Genomic DNA, 23,000 nt, shown 5'->3' on the forward strand with positions numbered 1-23,000 from the left:
TTCATGATGACCAACCCTTCCCTGACAACCTTAGTAAGGCCAGTCACTATGCCTCCTACCTGTCAAATATCTTTACCCTCCCTAACGATCCCTAGTTCGATTACTCCCTCTTCCCAGATGTCCGTGATGGAACTAACACCTCTGTCCCTTCCCTCGCCCCTGGCTTCCAGTACTTGGACAATATTACACCCAACGAACTCAATGTCCCCATCACTACTCAGGATATCATCACTACACTCCGCACGAAATGCGACACTGCTCCCGGTCACGATCGTGTTGCGTATCGCCACCTCCGTGAGACTCCCACCTCCTTCCTCTCCACCCTGGCCAGACTATACAGGGTGAGTCACCTAACGTTACCGCTTGATATATTTCGTAAACCACATCAAATACTGACGAACCGATTCCACAGACCGAACGTGAGGAGAGGGGCTAGTGTAATTTTTTACACAAGCCATAGAAAAATGCACGGAAGAATGTTTTTTAACACAAACCTACGTTTTTTTTAAACGGAACCACGTTACTTTTGTCAGCACATCTGAACATATAAACAAATACGTAATCAGTGCCGTTTGTTGCATTGTAAAATGTTAATTACATCCGGAGATATTGTAACCTAAAATTGACGCTTGAAACCTCCGACGTTTAGTTGCGTGTTGCAACAAACACGGGCCACGGTCGGCGAGCAGCATCTGCAGGGACATGTTTACGATGACGACCGTGTTTACGAGTGTGGCTGTAGTGCACTGTTGTGGTTTGGTCTAGCTGTCGCAGTGTCAGCATGTAGCGCTTGCTGCTATTGTTATTCTGCATTCGTCTCCTCACGCAGACTAACTGTAGTATACCGTGTTACCAGACGTCTGTGATAGTGTAGTGTTGTAAGAACTGTGACCATGCTGTATTCGAACTCAGAAAAGACGGAGATGATATCTAGGCGAGTGTCGGCGAAATGCAGCTGAAGCCTCCAGGGTGTATGCAGAACGGTACCCGGACAGAGAGCATCCAACGTGCCGCACATTGCAAAACATCTACCGCCAACTGTATGCAACAGGTATGGTCGTAGCACGCAAACGGGTCCATAACAGGCCCGTCACAGGAGGAGCGTGTGCAGTTGGTGTGTTAGCTGCTGTTGCCATGAACCCACACATGAGTACACTGGACATTGCGAGAGCCGGTGGTCTGAGTCAAAGTAGTGTCATGTGCATACTTCATCGTCACCGCTTTCACCCGTTTCATGTGTCGATACATCAGCAAATACATGGTGATGACTTTAATCATCGAGTGCAATTCTGTCAATGGGCATTAACAGAGAATGCGTTGCAGTTCTACCTGTTTACCGATGAAGCGGGTTTCACAAATCACGGGACAGTGAATCTACGGAACATGCATTACTGGTCCGTGGACAATCCTCTCTGGCTCAGACAGGTAGAGCGACAGTGACCGTGGACTGTAAATGTATGGTGCGGAATCATTGGCGACCACCTCATTGGTCCTCACTTCATTGCAGGGGCCCAAACAGCTGCAACATACATTGCGTTTCTACAGAATGATCTGCCAACGTTGCTCGAAAATGTCCCACTGGAAACGCGTCGACGTATGTGGTATCAGCATGATAGTGCACCTGCACATTCCGCAATTAACACTAGGCTGAACCTTGACAGGATGTTCGACGGGCGTTTCATAGGATGTGGAGGACGCATAAATTGGCCAGCCCGTTCTCCTGATCTTACACCTCTGGACTTCTTTCTGTGGGGTACGTTAATGGAGAATGTGTACCGTGATTTGCCTATAACTCCTGAGGATATGAAACAACATATTGTGGCAGCCTGCGGCGACATTACACCAGATGTACTGCGGCGTGTACGACATTCATTACGCCAGAGAATGCAATTGTGTGCAGCAAATGATGGCCACCACATTGAACATCTATTGGCCTGACATGTCGGGACACACTCTATTCCACTCTGTAATTGAAAACGGAAACCACGTGTGTACGTGTACCTCATCCCTCATGGTAATGTACATGTGCGTCAGTGAAAAATACCAGTAAATAGGTGTTAGCATGTGGACGTAATGTGCTGTTCCAGTCTCTTCTGTACCTAAGGTCCATCACCGTTCCCTTTGGATCCCTACGTAATTCGGTGCTCTCCGATACACACGATCGAACAGCGGAGGAGTGGTACTCAAGCGTCAACTTTAGGTTATAATATCTCCGGATGTAATTAACATTTTACAATGCAACGAACGGCACTGATTATGTATTTGTTTATATGTACAGATTTGCTAACAAAACTAACGAGGTTCCACTTAAAAAACGTAGGTTTGTGTTAAAAAACATACTTCCGTGCATTTTTTTTATGGTTTGTATTAACCAATTACACTAGCCCCTCTCCTCATGTTCGGTCTGTGGAATCGAATCGTCAGTATTTGATGTGGTTTACGAAATATATCCAGCGGTAATGTTAGGTGACTCACCCTGTATAATGTGGTCTTGTCCACCGGCTACTACCCCGCCCTGTGGAAAACCTCCCGGATCCTGATGTTCCTGATGATCAAACCCGACAAACTGCCGTCTGCTTTATCCTCCTACCGTCCCATCAGCTTTACCTCGGTCTTCAGCAAGATCCTGGAATCCATCCTTACCTGATGCATCCACCAGCGTCTCTTTCCCATTACCCAGTGTGGCTTTCGACCGTCCTTCTCTACCAATGACCTTCTCCTTCACCTCACTCGTCTCCTCTCCAAACAGCTCAACTCCCGTCGCTCTGCCATCTTCCTCTCCCTGAAGGCGCCTATGACCGTGTGGCATTCTGGTCTCCTTTTCAAGCTCCACACCTTCGCCCTTACTATCAACTAAGTTGGATGATCGGGTCCTTTCGTTCCCAATGTCCTTCCGATGTCACCATCCATAACACGGATTCCTACACCATCTACCCCTCTGCCGGTGTGCCACAAGGTTCCGTCGTCTCCCCTCTTCTATACCTTTTGTATAAGGCGGACATGCCGCCACCTTCACCCACCATCCACCTTCTCCAGTATGCCAATGACACCGCCTTCCTTGCCATCGCCCCCATCCTGCAATGCTCCCAATCTTGACCGGTTCACCGCTTGGTGTAACCAGTGGTGGCTCAAGGTCAATCCTTCCAAGACCCAGGCGATCATTGTATGCAAAACCATCCCTTCCTTCCGTCTCCTCGACTTCTATCTCCCCATTTATGGCCTTCCTATCGCCCTCACCCCCACCCTTAAGTACCTTGTCGTCACCCTTGACCGTCGCCTCTCCTGGACCCCCCATCTCCGGACAATCCAACCCAAGGCACGTTCCCGCCTCCGTCTCCTCAAGCTCTTTGGCCGCACATGAGGTCTGGACCCCTCCACCAGTCTCCACACCTATAAATCCCTTATCCGCCCTATCCTCTGCTACGCTCATGTCCCCTGGATCTCCGTTCCCCCTACCTTTTACAAATCCCTTCAAATCCTGGAACGCCATGTGCTCCGCCTCGCCTATCGCATCCGTCTCCCCTCCCCCACGTAGATCCTCTATGACCTTATTCCGATCCCGCACCTCCTTCTTTTCCTTGAATGGATACGGATCCTCTACACCCCCCCCCCCCCCAGAAACTTGATCCCCCTCACCTGCTTGTTTCTCCCATCCTCTCCCAACCACGTCAGCTGTTGTACCTGCATTCCCACATACCACCTGCTCTCCATCTCTCTATTCTCCATACCCTCGCCCAAGGTGGCTTCCACCAACAACCCCTCCCTGATGATGCCCTCATCCCCTCCATCTATCCCTCCTACCAACTTTGATCCTCCTCTACTGCACCCTGTATTTTCTCCCGAGAGCACCCTCTCTGCCTTCTCTCCCTCCTCCCCTCCTCCCTCCCTCCTCCCCCGGGCTTCCCCAACCCCCCTACCTTCTTTCCTCCCCCTCCCATCTCCTCTGCCACTGGCATCTACACACTCCCCTCTCCCTCCTCCCCCCCTTTCTTCCCCTTCTCGTAGGTCCCCAGACTAGCACACGTATCGTGAACTTTCGCGCGCTGGAGATCATCGCCTAGTGCTTGTGTGTGTCTTCGTGTTCGTGTTCCCGTGTTCCGGTGTTACTCGTTTGTGTTCCAACGTTCACGGGTGCCATCTGTCATCCGTGTGCGTGTCCATGCGTCTGAACATTTTTATATTGGACTCTGCGGCCGTGAACGGCTCCGTGTGTTTCAATTTTGTATGTCTACGTTTGTATATCCACCCTGTCTGTTCTACGATTGTCTTCTTTTGTATCATTAGTTTTATCTGTGGCCGAAGGGCGGCGTAATGTACCGCTGCTGGCCTACCAGAATCAGGTGTGAAATTAACAATAAAGAAAAAAAAAATAAGCTCAGCCAGCCAGTCTAACCTCGCGTGCGTCTCAGGACATATCGCCTCGCATTAGACAGCGTATTGACTTTCGTGTTTTCTTTCCGTGTGGACGTGGTTATCTTGTTTGGTTTGTGACTCTGTTGTCTGTTCTTGTTGTGTCGTAAGGTCCTTCGTTGGTCATGTCCGTCCTCTCCCGTTGTGTTGTTCGCGGGCCGCTCCGTGGGTCCCACCGCGTTTCCGTCACTACAACCCCGCTACCGTTCCGGTCGCCGTTACATCAATACGATACAAGAAGCACGTTGTCGTTAGAACAGGACGGAACAACTTGAAGACTCTAGGTGGAAGCTGTTGAGCCAAAAGATCCAGCGTGTCTTTTATTGGCACCCTAGTTAAGAAGTGACACAACGTACAGATAAACCAGTACGTCGTTTCATCCTACTTTTATTTTCTTGAGTGTTTCAACAAATTCTGCGAGTTTACAACACGGCGTTCACAATGTCCCAGTTGTGTCGCTAAAACTCCTCCGATACGATTTGCGAGTTGGGCGAGCTGATTGCAGTAAAAATGGGCCTAGGAGGGACATGTTCTTCATGTATCTTTGTCAGTCCATAAAGCTGGGCAGGTCTGGCGTCGCCACACAAAATTTCTTCACCACTTCGTCTGGTGAACCAAAATTGCTTAATAACTTTCCTGTCTTCCTGACTATGGCGCTTGTCGGATCGCGAATAAGTTTCCGACACGCGTCACCTTTTCATAAATTTAACACCTTCGGTCGGTAGTCTTCAGTGTTCAGAATCATAGCGAAATTTTCTTTGTCGGCTGGCAAGACATACAAGTCCTTGGGAGTGGCCATCTATTCTTAAGAGCGTGGCTGGACACAGTTCGGTTGCGGCATCGAATTGCGGTTGGGCCACAAAAATTTTAATATGCCGTTATCATAGCCTTCACCTTTCAATAATGTGAAGATTTACCGCATCAAACTGCAGGTTCCCTTTCTCCTGTAGCATTAAAAGGGTAAGTTAGGGCCATGGAAGATGTCGAAGAGGCGTCCAATTGAAAGACTTGCAGTTAGCCATTGAGCCACACGGAGATGTTACTATTCAAAGTTGATAGAAGTTAATAAGGAATTTGCTGCTTAAAATTCAAATATTAAGAAATGGTTGCTTATCTTTAAGATAACTCACGTGAATACCGTCCCAAAATGGCAAACTTAGCTGAAGACATGACTTCCATGTAAACCGTATATCAAGGATATTCACAGTCACGGTCACTTCCACGTTTGATGTGTATTGCTGGTTCCGACCTGTAGTGCAGGTCATAGTCACTTTGGAAAAGGACCTTCATTTCCTGTGAATCTAAGCCCTGCTGACGAGCTGCGTTTAGCTTGAATAGCTGTAAATTACTTTATGATATTATGTTTCTATATTCTCAGTGTTTGTATCTTTAAAACATTAGACATTTCTGTCAGCTTGATGCTGTCGCAAAAGCCGGCAGGTGTGTCCGAGTGGTTCTAGGCATTTCAGTCTGGAACCGGGCGACCGCTACGATCACAGGTTCGAATCGTGACTAGGACATAGATGTGTGTGATGTCCTTAGGTTAGTTAGGTTTAAATAGTTCAAAGTTCTAGGGGACTGATGACCTCGGATGTTAAGTCCCATGGTGCTCAGGCCCATTTCATTTGAACTGTCGCAACATTTTTCTTCCTTTATTAGTTACGCGAACCTGAACAACACCAATACAACAAATCGAAACAGGTAACACGCGGGTACTTCAAAAAGCAGTCCAAATATTTCATATTGAATGCAGCGCTAAAGTGACACAGATACATAACACTAATTTGAACATAGTCGTCAAGTCTCCACAAATAACGATCAAATGATCTACCAGTAGTTCAGTTCCTCGACTATAGAAACGAATGGTAACAGTAACGCTGTCTGAACATCCTTATTGTTGTAAAGTGTCTTTCCCTCCAGTCATTCCTTTGAGCCTACCGAAAAGATGGAAATCGCATGATGCAAGTATTGGACTTATCGATCAGCATTACGCCTGCCTGTGCGTCTTTGGTCGAATATTTGGCCCTCTTTCACTACGACTGGATACGACATGGCACTTGGTCCACATACGACTGGAATTACCCTGCGAATCTGATGTGTGTGCAGTTTAGATATTTTGTCCACAGATATTGTACCACCCTGCGTACTTCAGCTTTGGAATACGTTTCCGATTGGTGCAGCATATCGCTCACGCACTGTGATGAATTTGTCAGGCTACCGCAATAGAACTCTCTGTGGAGGAAACCTGGAACGGGCACTCTCTTCTTATAATGCATCGCTGTTGTTGTGCAATGGTCTTAGCATAGGACGACAAATGTAGCTTTCTTTCTACGTGAAAATAGAATATTGCAAGTCACCAGGCTTATGATTTTCCATCGCAAATGAAAACAACGGGACAGTATGCAATTTGATATGTACGACAGTCGGCAGTGGGAAGGAAGATTAGGTCATTAGAGAGTGAGCAAAGCCTCGGACAGAACAAGCATGGCAAAGGTATTATCTCGGTATTTAGCTCAAAAGATTTAGATGAAAAATTTAAATCAGAAAATATCAAGTTGGAGCTTGTGACAGTTAACGGGTTTAGACTGTACTGACTCATCATCATCGCCAGTATCTTGTTACGAAATTAATACGTCAAGTCATGTTCTACGATTCTTGGTCACTACAATCGGTAACACTGTATACGCATGTGTGCTGCTGTCTCATGAGGAGCAGTTGCCTTTCCTCTGTTGAACAGTATCAGCTGCATCTCTAGTCCGTAATAGTTTATCTCAACGTCTGTCTGCCATTACAGCATCTCATGTTATCACTGTCGTATGAAATTAATCACCTAACAAGTTAATGTTATAGTGAGGTACAAAACTCATAGGATACCTCCTAATACAATGTTGGACCGCCTTTTGCCCGGTGTAGTGCAGCAACTCGACGTGGCAAGAATTTTGAGCCATGCTGCGTCTGTCGCCCTCCATAAATGAGAAAGTGTTGCCAGTGGAGGATTTTGTGCACGAACTGACCTCTGGATTCTGTCTCATAAATGTTCTTTGGGATTCATGTCGGGCGATCAGTGTGCCCAAATCATTAGCTCCAATTGTGCAGAGCGTTCTTCAAACCACTCGCGAACAACTGTGGTCCGGTGACGGGGCGCATTGTCATCTATAAAAATTCCATTATAAGAATTTTTAGCAAATTGCAGCCCCATCAACAACTGCGATACACTAATGTATTGAAAAATCCGCCTCAGTTGCGTAAATTTTCTGGTCTTTACCCAGGTTTCGGCTAGAATAATCTAGCCTTCTTCAGAAGAATAAAATTACTGCAACATGCCAGAGTAAGGCACAATCAACATTAAAAATGAAAACCTATAGTACCGTGGAACCATGTCGAAATAAAACTACCTAACCGCTTCGTGAGGTGATGCCGGGGTTAGACTTCAGTTAAGTAGTTTTAATTTTACATGGTACCACGGTACTATTGCTTTTAATTTTTAATGTTGACTCTGCCTTACTCTGGCATGTTATAGTAAATTTATGCTTCTGAAGAAGGCTAGATTTTTCTAACCGAGACCTGGGTAAAGACTAGAAAATTTTCACGACTGAAGCAGATTTTTCAACATATTAAAAATTCCATTGTTGTTTGGGAACATAAAGTCCATGAATGGATGCAAATGATATCCAAGTAGTCGAACATAGTCATTTCCTGTTAATGATCTCTTCCGTTGGACCAGAGGACCCAATCAATTCCATGTAAACACAGCGCACATCATTATGGAACCACTGCCAGTTTGCACAGTGCCCTGTTGGCAACTTGGACCCTTATATTCGTGCGGTCTGCGCCACACTCCAATCCTACCAGCAGCTCTTACCAACTAAAAACAGGAACTCATCCAACCATGCCACAGTTCTGCAGTCGTCTACGGTCCAACCGATATGGTCACAGCCCACTAGAAGCGCTGCAGGCGATGTCGTGCTGTTAGCAAAGACACCCGCTTCGGTCGTCTCCCGCTGCAGCCCATTAAAGGCAAATTAGCGTCACGCTGTTGTGATGGATACGTTCGTAGTGATTTATGCGGTTATTTAACGCAGCGTTGCATGTCTGTCAGCACTGACAACTCTACGCAAAAGCAGCTGGGCTCGATCATTAAGTGAAAGTCATCGGCCATTGTGTTGTCTGTCGTTAAAGGTAATTCCTGAAATTTGGTATTCTTGGCGCACTCTCGAAACTGTCGATCTCGAAATATAGAATTCGCTAACCGTTTCCCAACCATGCGTCTTGCTCAAACTACCATTCCACGCTTAAAATCTGTTAATTCGCATCGTGCGACCATAATCGCGTCGGAAACCTCTTCAGTCACCTGAGCACAAATGACAGCTCCACCAATGCACTGCTCTTTTACATCTTACATACGCGATACTGACTCCAGCTATCCAATGACTTTTATCACTTGAGTGTAACTTGCGATAATGTTCGTCTGTACGTTTATTCAATGATAAGATTCAGTTTCGTAGCCGCTAGTCCTTGAGCTTCACTAAAAACTGAGTGTATCCATTCACTCGAAAATACAGAAACTGAGATACATTTATTTCGCTGAATTGCACCAGCAAACAACACGGGAAAGTGTGTGTTACACCGAGAAGAAATGAGAGCCGTTTTTACCGAGTTGAGCAATATGCGACTCGTGAATCTCCATTGGCCTCCCTTCAGCCGAGACGTTCATGGTGGCAGCAGGGAAACAGTTTTGTTTCCTGCGGAGTTTGCGACTGCCTCCGGACCAACTAGACGGCGCGCCCATAGCTCTTCCCGGACCCAGAAGTCAGCCTGTTGCCGGCGACAAACAAACGTATAGGCCGCGCGTGCGCGCGTATATATATTCCCTTAAGGAGAATGCCCTGCCAAGGAGGAGAGGACTGTGGAACGAGGCGGTACCGTAAATTCGCGGTGCTGACGAGAAGACCGTAGCTCGCTAGGACGGAACAGAAACCCCCGCGTGATAGCTGCTCCTCACGTGAACGAGGCAGTAAGCGCGATCCACATAGTCAGGTGTATTCGCACATTACTTTGTGTGTGTGTGTGTGTGTGTGTGTGTGTGTGTGTGTGTGTGTCTGAGAGAGAGAGAGACGTCAAATAACTGACAAGGAAATCAGCGATAAAGCGTTTCCAATAGCGCTGAGTGCTCTTCAGCAACGCCCGCCGCTGCCGATGCCTCCCTAGCGTCGCGGATATCCCTGCAGCCCGAGGCACGACTTGTCGTTTGCCGAAGCCGAAACTGCTCTTCACCGAGATTGAGCGAAGCCCTGAACCGAAATCACCGTATCCATTTCCTGTCGCGCAGCCACGCTACAGCGGGTACCGAGAAAGAAAGTGAAATATCTCCCGCAGCTTTCCTTTGACTCCGGAAAATTGCGTCTATCATTCTGGAACTATCGTCTTGCGGCAGACTCTTTGGACCTCATTCTGTGTTCCATTTAGCAGTAGATCTTTACTCCGCTCATTTTTCCAGCGCGCACGGGCTATTATTATGCTCTGCATTGAGGAGATGGAGATTACTGGAATTTGAACAATTTTAATAAACATTTTCGGAACAGCGATCAAAAAAATTTAAAAAAATTCTTTAAAAATTTTTCTTTTTAAAATTCTGTCTTGATCGCACCACGTATGCTACAAAAACACAGCTGACCGGTTTCGGTCATGTCACATGAGCATCATCATATTCATGGCATCCTTCGGAGATGGTAGGTGGAGACTCTTCTCAGTTGACATCACAGCAGCTGATACGAGTGCTCTACCTACCATCTTCGAAGGATGCCATGGGTGCAAAATTATTACGATATTGCAGCGAAAACAGGACAGTGTGTCACTGAAGAAAAGAGGGAATGCCTGATCATAAGTAAGAGGAGATGCACCTACGGCTGTAGATGGTTTTCCATTCGAGACTGTTGACCGCTTCAGGTACTGAGGGAGTCGTTTCAGTAACGACAACAGAGCGGATACAGAAATAGATACACGACTAGTAACAGCGAACAAAAGACTACTCAGTTCCGTCAATATTCTAAAGAAACAATCACTTAGTACCATATTCAAAACCCGCCTGCATCAATTAACTACTATACCGATGACATTACACGGATGTGAAGCGTTAATATTTAGAAAGAAATTGTTAATGTTCGAAAGAGAAATACTAAGGAAATTTTTTGGAACTGTGTATGATGAAAAGAACATAGAATGGAGGATAAGACAAAATGACGAATAAGAGAGCTGTACAAGCACCGTAACATCGTCAAAGAGCTAGAGAAGAGGGTATTGAACTAGGATGGCCGTATAGCAAGAATGACAGAAAATAGTCTACATAGAATAGCAACAGTTACAGTACTGCGAATGGAATCGCATAATTGGACCAGATGGCAAAAAGTTTTCCTTTTTTTTTTAGTTTTCTAATAAGTAGATTCAATTGACTTAAGGCTTTTAACTAGTCATGATTCACTTACATAGAACGCTACTCGATATGCGCGTACCCAGTTCATCATATTAGTCGTACACGTTAATGAGCTAAGACATTGAGACAACTGTCCACAGCGAGGCTGGAAGCCTGTTTCTGAAAGTACCTAACAGAGGCTGAAAATACCGCTTCAGTTGTAACATTCGTCTTATTTTTAAATGCTTAAACTACCACTTGTTTCGGGCTCTTACATACCCATGATAAATTTGAGTTGTGACCTCGAGGGCAGCGATGGACGAGTATATGACACAGTGAACCACGAGCGAGCGCAGAGCTTGTAGCGGTATTTTTAACCTGTGTTATAATGTTCATTTGCGAATGTTCCTACAGCAGGATTGTTTGCACTAGTGTGAGTAAGTCGAGCGGAGACGAATGGGTAATAAACCTTTCAGAAAGATTCATTCAATTTAGCAGGACAGTAACTTCTACAGGAGTAAAGACAGAATTCAAACGTTGGTACTTACTGGAATTAAGGAAAACGTGGAAGCGAGGACCCACCAATATAACTTTATTTTCACACAATCTGTTTATTTGACAATCTATAACAATAAATGTTTGCTTTTTAAAAAAAATTACCAAATTTGCAAAATTCTTCTGTCCTTAAATCTTAAGATGAATGAGCTTTTGCAAAAGAAATCAAAATAGCAGACAATATGACAATGATTACAAGACTGCCAAACCTGCAGCCCGGCCGCTATCGGGTGAAACAGTGTTGTTTACTACCGCACTGGCCAGTCTCTCTTAATAAACGCCCTTCTGCAACACATGAAAATTATATAAGCACCATTGATTACAAGAATATTTCAGTTCCTCAAAACATATGACATAACTTTTAATTTAAAAGCTGTATGTCGAAAGGATCTGGGTTAAGATGTGCACCTGCACTTAAAGGTTAAACAGACTAGGAAACAATACGACAATGATAAGGCTTACTTCAAAGACACCAATCTCTTAATTTCAATCGGCTACAAAGGTGCGACTGGAACCAAACCCGTCCCCTCTGACAAGTTTATTTTCACTAAAGCCTTGGGGACAGTTGGTTGTTAATATTTTCAAAGGTAAACTGGTTGTCAGTTATTAAGACCGCTCTGAAGGAACGTCTTAAAACATTACTTGTGAACACTTGTTACAAGAGAATTCACTCGGCGGAACCACAAAATCCAGCTAAAATACACCAATAATGACCCGGTCTTTCAAACACAGCAACGCACAGCTTAGTACAACAGGTTGTTCAGATTGTAACTAATGACCGACTATTATAATCAAAGAACTGAACACCTAACTGTAACCAGGAGGCCCCTGTTTCGCTTAATGGCAACCTGTGCCTTAGTACAATTGTTCCGGCTGTATTTACGACCAGGAGCTGATTCATTAGAACAGTAATAATCGGGCATAAACCAGAGAGGAATGGCAATATAATAGCGGGACAAATTTTTAAACGACAACTAGTGTCTTAGTACGATACTACGGCCAATATTTACGACCGAGTAAAACTCTGAGGGTCGGGCACAATTCAGAAAGTAATAAGGAGGGCCGGTAGACAGTGACACAAATCACCACGAGGATTACAGAATGTTACTCCCCTTTATCAGCAAGCAGTTCCATGCACCCACGGTGAGTCGCTGCGGTTACTGAGTGGTGCCGATGAACGCCAGGTAGAACAGGGCAGCCAGGCCACGAGCGGTCATCCGACACGAACGTAGCCAACCGATCGACCAGATGTCGGCCTGCTGCTTGTAGTCGACGCTGACCCCGGTGCAGCACTCCAGTAGCTTCGCTCTGCGCAGGCCCTCCTTGCGCAGCTCGTGGCTCGCCCGCTCGGACCTCGTGAAGAGACCTAATAAGGACACAACCCACAGATACCAACTCTCCCTCATAGACATTGGCAATGGGGCCGCAAGATGTCTAGTCGATACTACGCTTGAGCTAGTGGCGCCAGACAGAACAGTCTACTAACTCAATGGCGCCACGGCTCAAGAATCTTCGAGGAAATTTTAACATGCACGTAGAACCACAGTGTTTCTACTTTCTACAAAATATTCAATTTTAGAAATATATATATGTGCTACATGTATGCTCATCAAAGCCTGGGTACGTCTCACAAATACGTGTAGGATCAATGTTTACATTCACCTTTCACAATTTTTCATTGTTCGACAAAGATCCAGAAAATGGTCATACTTGTCCCATACATTTGTGAGAATACTGCAACATATTGCTGACCGATATTGTTCCATTATTCCGCGCTACTTTGTGGCTATTTTGTTGTGAGCACTGGATGTGTTTGCTAGGGAGGAAACCAATGAGTCTTTATTGGCGGGAAGATGCGCTCCCGGGATCGTATCCGTCTTTTTCTGATAAATAGGAACCTGTCAGTGATTCTCATTAAGAGAGCCGAGTCTCTCACGCCAGATGGGCAGTTTTCGCGGAAGTGGGGCTGCAGCCCGCTCCGTGCTTTTGTTGGTGGATCTGAGGACAAAGGGAGCTATGCCGCAAATCAGTCTCCAGAGAATAATTGAGCACAACATTTTTGCCCTTTCTGCCTTTTCTGGCTAGGCACCAAAGGAGGAAATGCTGTGGTAGCGCCGGACCAAAATGTTAAATCAGTCCCTCTTGCTCCAAATACTGTGGTGTATCCAACGGAATGTGTTGCCCCCACCGCTGTGCTTGGTCCGAATAAGCTGGCCAGTCCAGGAGACATTGCCCCAGGTCGGTACCAACCTCTTGCTTGTTAATGCGCATTTTGCATGACACGAGTGGAAAGTTTTCGCTGCGTTCACCTGCTTTTTTTTCTTTCGTCAAATATGCGATATTCGCGTTCTCCACAATGTCAACAGCAATTGAGTCCTCGCCTGAATGTAGAGTTTTTGAAAAGCAAATTGCTGAGGACGGAGAATGTAAATCCTCCCGTCCACCGTCTGGCACTGGTGGCTGCAGGCTTTGCTGACTTTCTGCGGTAGCGCCAGCAATGTTCTAAGCACCCGCTGGTTACTTCTTCTGGTATGCAACTTGAGTTCCCAATTTGACTTTTAATTTGTGCGTTTCTCTCATTAACTCCGCAACTGCGAAGTGCCCAGATAAAGATATGTCGTTGTATTTTCTCCATACACTCTTCCATATAATTTAGTATCTCCCCACAGTGTTAGCGTTATTTTGTGCACATTCAAACGAGATTTGAGACAACATTAATCTGTCTCAACTTGTTGTGAATAGCGATCATCATTTCGAGCAAATAAAATTCTTTTATAGGCAGACTTGGCTTCAGTTTCGAGATCCGTACAGTCTCCTACTACTTTACTAATAACGAATACAAACTTTTCTACATCTAAGTTTATTATTATCGCTGTGACAATGTTATCGTTTTGCATAGTGGCCAGATTCAACGACCACTCACTTATCATTCAGTGAAGGTAACCAGTACTGGACTTGCTAGACTTGTATGACTGCATTTGTTTCTTCACTAGGAAGAGTTGTGTTGATTTCCCGCCGGCCGAAGTGGCCGTGCGGTTCTAGGCGCTGCAGTCTGGAACCGCGTGACCGCTACGGTCGCAGGTTCGAGTCCTGCCTCGGGCATGGATGTGTGTGCTGTCCTTAGGTTAGTTAGGTTTAACTAGTTCTAAGTTCTAGGGTACTAATGACCTCAGAAGTTGGGTCCCATAGTGCTCAGAGCCATTTGAACCATTTTTGTTGATTTCCTCTAGGATTATAGCTTTGCTGTGTATTGGCTTATGATAATTTCGCTATCAACCACGCAGATGTAGGTAACAACATTTTCATGGAGGTTGGATTTCTATGGGAAAAATGTGCTCAACTACCGCAATATTAGTACTGTGACAGGGAAATTGGTAACACCGCCCTTAAGAGTTTGAAATCATTAATTACGGCAAATGGATTGCAGTCACTCCGTGATCAGTTTCAGTGGACATATTAAAGTACTGAAAACGCGTATAATAAAAACAAATATTACAACTACAACATAGCGTCAAACAAAAGAACAGAGCAGCTTACGAAAACAAACAAACAAAAATTTGTTCGTTAGCTGCTATGTTCTTCTTCTGAATTGTGTACTAACACTATGTTGAACTTGTGATCTGTGCTGTAACTACGTGAGTCTTCAAGGTTTCTATACTTGCTTTGAAGATGGTCCCACAGTGACTGAAATCGATTTGCGGTAATATACTTCTGCAATGGAAATGGAAATGACCGTTTGGCGTCATTGGCCGGGAGGCCCCTGACGGGGCAGGTCCGGCCGCCTTGGTGCAGGTCTTATTACATTCGACGCCTCATAGAGTGACCTGCGCTCCGGACGGGGATGAAATTATGATGAAGACAACACAACACCCAGTCCCTGAGCGGAGAAAATCCCCGGCCCACCCGGAAATTGAACCCGGGCCCGTAGGACGACAATCCGTCACGCTGACCACTCAGCTATCAGGGCGGACACCATTTCTGTAATCGATTGAGCTAGGTACACCGCGAAACTCCTCATGAACCAATAGCTTACACGTGGCACCGAGTTAAATATTTTATTTCGTGTGGAAGAATCCGATGTTTCTATCTTCATTCATGGGGAAGATGTAATTTTGTGAAATCAGAAGACCTTTTGAAGCACACTGTTCAATGGACGAGCCAGCCCAAGGAACGTGAAATGCTCTGGAATCGTTTTCGAAGGTATACTTTTTACCACATGTTCAGGTTTACAGTGTGGAAAAAGAGGGCGCTGGGCACGGAAAGACTCGATTGCTGACCATAAATTCAGTTAACAGGATTAAGTGTTTTCTGCTGGTTAAAGTACATGATAATGGCAATATTTTCCGAATGCCCGAGAAAAGAGGATATGCAACGACACTTCCGCTGTGTGAAATGTTTCTGCTACAGTTTGACGGTTGCAGGAAAGTCGCTAAAGGCTCTAGTTCTGTTCCTTCTTCTTAAACTCGTATTGATCGAGTTAGGCCATCTTGTTCCGGATCCGCCTCTTGTCTTCGATCTTGGGCGTCATTTGTTTTGGTGTTCTTCCATATTCCATTCCCTTTGCAAGTACTTTTGTCAGTTCTATCACTCACCTTATCTACTCCAGTTTTGATCTTAACTTGTTCATTTGTCATGCTGTCTCTCTTCGGTTCCCCTAACAAACATTTTAGGAATCTAATTTCACTGGCTTGAATTCTGCGCTTCTCTCTTCTTATCATTGTTCAGGTCCCTAACGGATATGTCAGCATCAGAGTAAAGTAAGTCTTATACAGCACTTTCTTCCATAAATTGGCATCTGTCTTCCCAGATTAAGCTTCTCTAACACTACTAAAATACCTTGCTCTGTTGTACCTTTCTGCTAATTTCGGGCTCCAACATTGCGTTCTGCATAATTACACTTTATAAACATTTCAAGTTGCCCTGACATTCAATATTCTGTCCTGTGATTTTAATTTGTTCTTTTCCTCATAACCACTAACTGCCAGGTAATTGAAACTTCCCGGCAGATTAAAACTGTGTGCCCGACCGAGACTCGAACTCGGGACCTTTGCCTTTCGCGGGCAAGTGCTCTACCATCTGAGGTACCGAAGCACGACTCACGCCCGCTCTCACAGCTTTACTTCTTCCAGTATCTCGTCTCCTACCTTCCAAACTTTACAGAAGCTCTCCTGCGAACCTTGCAGAACTAGCACTCCTGAAAGAAAGGATATTGCGGAGACATGGCTTCGCCACAGCCTGAGGGATGTTTCCAGAATGAGACCGGGCGTGAGTCGTGCTCCGGTAGCTCAGATGGTGGTGGGCTACGTGTTTAACGATTCGGAGAAGGACAAAATTGATTTTTGGCATTTTCTCCTGGATGGACACACGAAGCTGCTACAGCATAAGAAATATGGGCAACACTTCGCTAATTACTTGCGACTTACATTCACCGACCCGCCGGCCAGATGGGGTGTGACGGGTTAGAGATGAGATAGACGAAGAAGCCGAGACAGACATCGATCACACTTACGGACCCTTAGTTAATTTCGAGAAGACGACCCAGTCTTACACCAACGTCTGTAGAACGAGTGAGCAGGTGTTGACCCCGACACGAATTTCATTTCATTGCTACAGGAGCATGTTTCTTTTGTATTTGTACTATCCGCAATGCCTTCATGTCTTTCATTTAGGCATTTTCAGTTTTAGTCATTTCCTTAATTAATTAATTTTCTAATTAGCCACTATTTGTCAACATATAGACATTGTAGACACTATTTATGTGGTAGTACAACAAAATGTATGTCAGCAAAGGTGGTAAGCCTGACATTGGGGAAAAAAAATAGACGCTGGCTTTAGGCACAAAAAAGGTTGATAGAACAATTAAAAAATAAATTTAAAAAAATAAAAAACAAAAAAGTGGTAAAAATGGTTAGCGTTAAGCCCCGTAATCACTGGATCGAGTCCCGTTCGTCTGTTTTTTTTATATCTTTATTTTGAACACAGTCCTTTAAAAAAAAAGTTGGTAGAGCACTTGCTCGCGAAAGGCAAAAGAAAAAAAAAAAGATGGTAGAGCACTTGCCCGCGATAGGAAAAGGTCCCGAGTTCGAGTCTCGGTCGGGCACATAGTTTTAATCTGCCAGGAAGTTTCATATCAGCGCACACTCCGCTGCAGAGTGAACATCTCATTCTAGTACCAGGTAATTCTTTTTTTTGCATATGTTCTGCCATGAACTAACTTTTCTTACCAAGACATGTTTCGCTGAAGTTTTCTTCCTATAAAATAACAGAAAAATTGCTCCTAGTTATCTATAAACACATAATTTCACTTTTTCACGAAGTACTTACAAATATGAAAACAGATAAAATAAGATTATCTATAACTTGTTAGCTCATTCAGTGGTTTTTGTTACTTTGTCTGTTTGGCATTATAACTGTTTTTCTTTCAAAGTTTGCCATCCGTAGGCGTAGAGAACTTGCTATAGAAAAGTAACTCACATCGAAAAATTACGAATGGGAACGTTAGAGCGTTTTGGTTAGCATCACTTTATTCTACATGGATGATTGTGTATCCCTGTGTGTGTGTGTGTGTGTGTTTTTATAGATTTCAGTCTTGTGGCAGTTCTTTGAGGGCAAGAGTTCCATTCCAACAAGCTGTGTGTTCATCGTTGTCTGTTTTCAGATTTGTGAACAGTTCCTTAAAAACTGAAATTATGTATGTATAGATAGTTAAGATCAATTTTCCCTTTATTTAATACAAAGGAAATAAAAACAGAGATGATGGTGTGCCTTCGGAGAAACATGTCTGGATAAAGGAAGGAAAAAATCGTTTCTCGTCAAAAAAAAAAAAAAAAACTACTTAAACCTAACTAATCTAAGGACATAACACACATCCATGCCCGAGGCAGGATTCGAAACTGCGACCGTAGCGGTGGAATGGTTCCAGACTGTAGCGCCTAGAACCGCTCGGCCACTCCTGCCGGCTCGTGTTTCCTCAAGGCCAAGCATAGCCTAAAACAAATTTATTAGTAAGGAAACACTGATACAAAAGTGAGCTTCGACCTAGGGATGAGTAACTATCAGAGTAACTGGTGGTAGGTGCCTTGCTCACGTATATGCAGCCACCAAAGTTGTGAACATACATAGGATGCCGCTCAGAAATGCCGCCCACAGGTTACTTTGGTGACACATATTTCAGCCTGATAGTGTTCCATTTGTCTCAAAGTAAAACGTATCGCTGAGGAAACTGACCGTGAGACTAACATTCATGGAATATACGTATTACAATTTCTAGTCTTGCTATGTAATGGATATGTGTTAATTTCTGCAGAATACGTTACTGATTTCATTTATTATTTTTTCAATGACAACCATTTAAAGACTTACATAAAATAGGTAAGTTATGTGGAAATACAAGTAATTACCTACTCATTTACATACCTGCAGCTGGTACATATAACTTATATTTCTTTTGTTGAATGTAAATGTAGATGTAACTGTATTAGTTACAAATGATAACTTTAAATAACGTAGACTCATGCTCAATTTCATACAACAAAAATGTCATCAAGTACATTAACCTCCAATGGCGGGATTAGAGAAAGAAGTACCTCAAGGTCAGCTTTGTAAATCTTTGGTTACAGTTTAGCTAAATATTGTGTGGCAGATAATAGAAGCACTGGCGGTCTTGCAACACCAGTTCATGGCTTTCCATTTAATGTGGTGTACAGTGTATATCATTGTCTTTTATCACTGCATAGCAGCTATGTAAATCTGGTACTCCAGAAGAATGCCGGCGCTTAGACGTTTAGATCGAATAATTAATGAGGAAGTACTAAATCGAATTTGATGGGAGAGTTGACTGAAAAAAAAAAAAATTCTCTTTCTGCTACACAACCTCAGCCAACAAGGAGACAAACTTTGATGATGGAGGAAAGTGTGGATGGTAAAAGTTAGTTACAGAACTACTCCATGAGATGGACAGAGATGGTTTTAAGTTGCAGTAGCTACTCAGAGCTGAACAGGTTACACAGAACTGATTAGGATGGAGAGCTGCATTATATCAGATTTAATATTGCAGACAACAACAAGGACAACAGTGACAACATAGTGTACACTTACTTAATCATACCTACTGTCCGTTGCAACTATTACGATAAATTTATCTCTCGTGGTACTATCAGGATTGTTATTTTGACACTGTTTTAGGTGGCGTGCTGTATTTTGGATTCTAATTGCGATGCAAGTAACTGATAAACTGACACAATAAAACTGTGTGTTATACGAAGCTACACCGTAATTATTCTTTCCGTGCAGCGTACTTCAAACAATGAGTCATTTCCGTAAGTGCGATGTGGTACGCGATTTCCTCGTTTGCTAAAACAATGTTTCATGGTCTGCAAATTTGTAACACACCAAATAACTTAACGATACAGTTCCTGCGCGCGAAGCTACATAATTTCCTCTGATTCAGGGAACTCCATTTTGCTTTAACCTGACGCGTTGAGGTACACTCATTTTCACGGTAGCTGCAGAGTGTTGTTGAAGTTTTGTTGGACGTTGCAACAAAAAAATAAACAATAAAAACCATGGCCAGCCACCGCTTGACACAGTTGTCAGTCTAGAATCGTTCGTGGGGCAGAATGAGAACGACACGAATACAATTGTTCCGTCTGTTATACTGCGTTTTTATTGCGTGAAACGGCGTGGCACGGGGAGTTAACCGTTCTCGGATTATGTGAAAACTGGGAAATACTTCTTTTTGACGATTATCAATGGCTTTGTGTAATATGTCTGCTGCAGCTATTTCGTGTTTTTGCGACGATATGGAAATCTGTTTAACTGAAGACACACCAAACGTTGTTCCTTATCGAAGGCAGACCGTGCTGTATTTATTCTCAACGGGAATGTGTTTCGAAGTTTGTGTGTGTGTGTGTGTGTGTGTGTGTCAGTAATTCTGTTACAGATTCTATTTGCGACTCAAATTATATCCTTAATGATTAAACCTCTAATGCCTTTTAACTGAGGTTTGACTTCGACAAAGAAAGTTATTCATCAGTACCACTTTTATATACATGTGTTACTACATTCTTTAAAGCCAAATTTAGACGCATGGTTGGTTACGCTGTGGTTATTTACCCGCTCCTCTTCTTTATGGCATTAATATTACTAATTACTAGGCTTATAATTAAGCACCTTAACCAAACTTTATTTACATGTGATGTTTTCCTCTAACAGTTGTCGACATTTTACAGTAATGGTTCCTTACTGTACCTTATATGCATATGAATGCTGGGTGAAATTTCAACACTGTATTTTACCTTTTTTTATGTTAGGATACTATTTTCATTACCTTTGTGATATATTTGATGCTGTTTGTATACATTTCGTGGAGTATGGTTCAAATGGCTCTGAGCACTATGGGACTTAACTGCTACGGTCATCAGTCCCCTAGAACTTAGAACTACTTAAACCTAACTAACCTAAGGACAGCACACAACACCCAGCCATCACGAGGCAGAGAAAATCCCTGACCCCGTCGGGAATCGAACCCGGGAACCCGGGCGTGGGAAGCGAGAACGCTACCGCACGACCACGGGATGCGGGCATTTCATGGAGTACATGCAATGATTATGCTATTGTTTAACATTAGAGTTTATAATGATTTATACCTTTATTATAAAGTCGATGTTATTCTATGTTTGGAGATATCAAGCATTTTTCTGTTTTACATGTGAAAGTATACCAGAGACGTTCGCCAAAGATAGTCCCGTCCCCGCCATTTAGCAAGAAACTTATCATCGAAATATTTTTCTACCATGTGACGAAAATACTTTGTAAAGAACTTTGACAAGCTCCTCAGTATTTTTTACAGTTGTAACAGTTAAGCCTCTGATGTTCGCTTCAATATTTCTCTGTTTACACATATTGTTACTACGGTTGCCTTCCAAAGTACTGTGAATTATGCTGTAATTCATGACATGCTCTAAATATGAGACTTGCAATTATTCGGTAATGACATACGTGATGTAGCTTAAACTGTTTTAACCCTGCAAGTATTCATGTGTATTTTGTACTATCTTGGAAAAGATTTCTTAACGTTTCCTGTGTGCTACATGTACTTTTTTTTGTATATTCGTACAGATTCTGTGTAGCTTGTCTATAGCTGAAACCGAACGATATGTGGATTTTAAATTTTAAAAAATCAGTTGATGATCAAATATTCATTTTTATACAGTGTATTAATTGTTAAAAATACATCTTGTTAACACCATGGGCTACTTGTAAAATACACAGTAGTTCAAAACGTTAGGACGAAAGTAGCTATCGCCTGATGTGACACTGCCAACTAACACACCTCGATGGGCCTTGGACCATACATAGAAAGAATTGCTAAAGTATATTATTTAAGGTCACTCAAACAAATACGCAATGACAAGAACAGAAATGACAGTTTTATTCAAAGACAATAATTACACTGCGGTAGCGACATTTTATGATGATTGGTTGGGTATTACAAAAGATAGGACGTGTGTGATCGTCACGGAGAGAAACGCACGCTTGGCAACTTGTTCCCATGCTGCCCAGAAGGTTGTTAACCAATTCTTGTGGTAGAGCGGTCCAGTCCTCCACCAGTGTCACTGACAAGTGTTGGACGGTCATTGGTGCATATGGACGCCCTACAGCACGTCTCCCCAACGCACCCTGCACGTGTTCGATGGGATTTAAGTAGGAGGAACGTGCAGGCCAGTCCATTCGCCGGATACCCTCTCGTTTCAATAGCTCCTCTACGTTCGTTGTTGGATGCGGTCGTGCATGGTCACCCAGAACCATGAAGTGAGGGGTACAGTGTCACGAGCTGCTATTCGGGACCGTGGTCACGCAAGGGCTGACCAGAAACCGCTTCAATGGTTCACGCGCGTCGCGTCGGATAATGTTGTGGAAGCTGCACAATATTTCGACGAGACAGCTGTTCTTCATCTTCATCTGCAATGGCTCACCAATGTATACCCTGATCCGCTAGAAGAGCGCTGGCGCCAAGGTTAAGGCCACTGTATTACGTCATCGTACACGAACCATAGAGTACGGCGACATCCGGTGCCCCCTGTATCACGAACCAAGGGCTTCTCATTCGCGACGAGGGGAAAGCGTGGCCGCATATAGGTGCCCAGCGCGCGTGCCGGCAAGGATGGTGTTCGCGCCCAATTTAAATATGCGGACTTTCATTCTCCGTCCGTGTTGAATCGGTTTCGTTCGACTGCAGCCGACGATGCCTTAGTACCGCCAGTGCTGGTTCCCATGCCTTGCTGAGTTCTGTGGCTCTATTGATCAGGTCGTTACTTATACGAATATCGACTGCTTCTTTAATGATGGAGTCCCAGTACGTGGAAGCTGACGAAAGGATCTTTGTCTCTCCGGAGTTCATGGTGGGTCCCGTGTCAAGACAGTGTTCAGCCACAGAAGACTTATCTGGCTGACCCAGTCTGGTATGTTCAGCACATCTATCCGTAACAGTGCGACGCGTCTGGCCAATGTATGATTTCCCACACTGGAACGAGATTTTATGTATCCCTGGTTTCCTTAGACCTAGGTCGTCTTCAACAGAATCCAGCACAGCTTGCACACGCGCTGGAAGGCGGAAGATACATTT

The sequence above is a fragment of the Schistocerca cancellata genome, chromosome 7 (assembly GCF_023864275.1).
Source record: "Schistocerca cancellata isolate TAMUIC-IGC-003103 chromosome 7, iqSchCanc2.1, whole genome shotgun sequence".
NCBI lineage: Eukaryota > Metazoa > Arthropoda > Insecta > Orthoptera > Acrididae > Schistocerca > Schistocerca cancellata.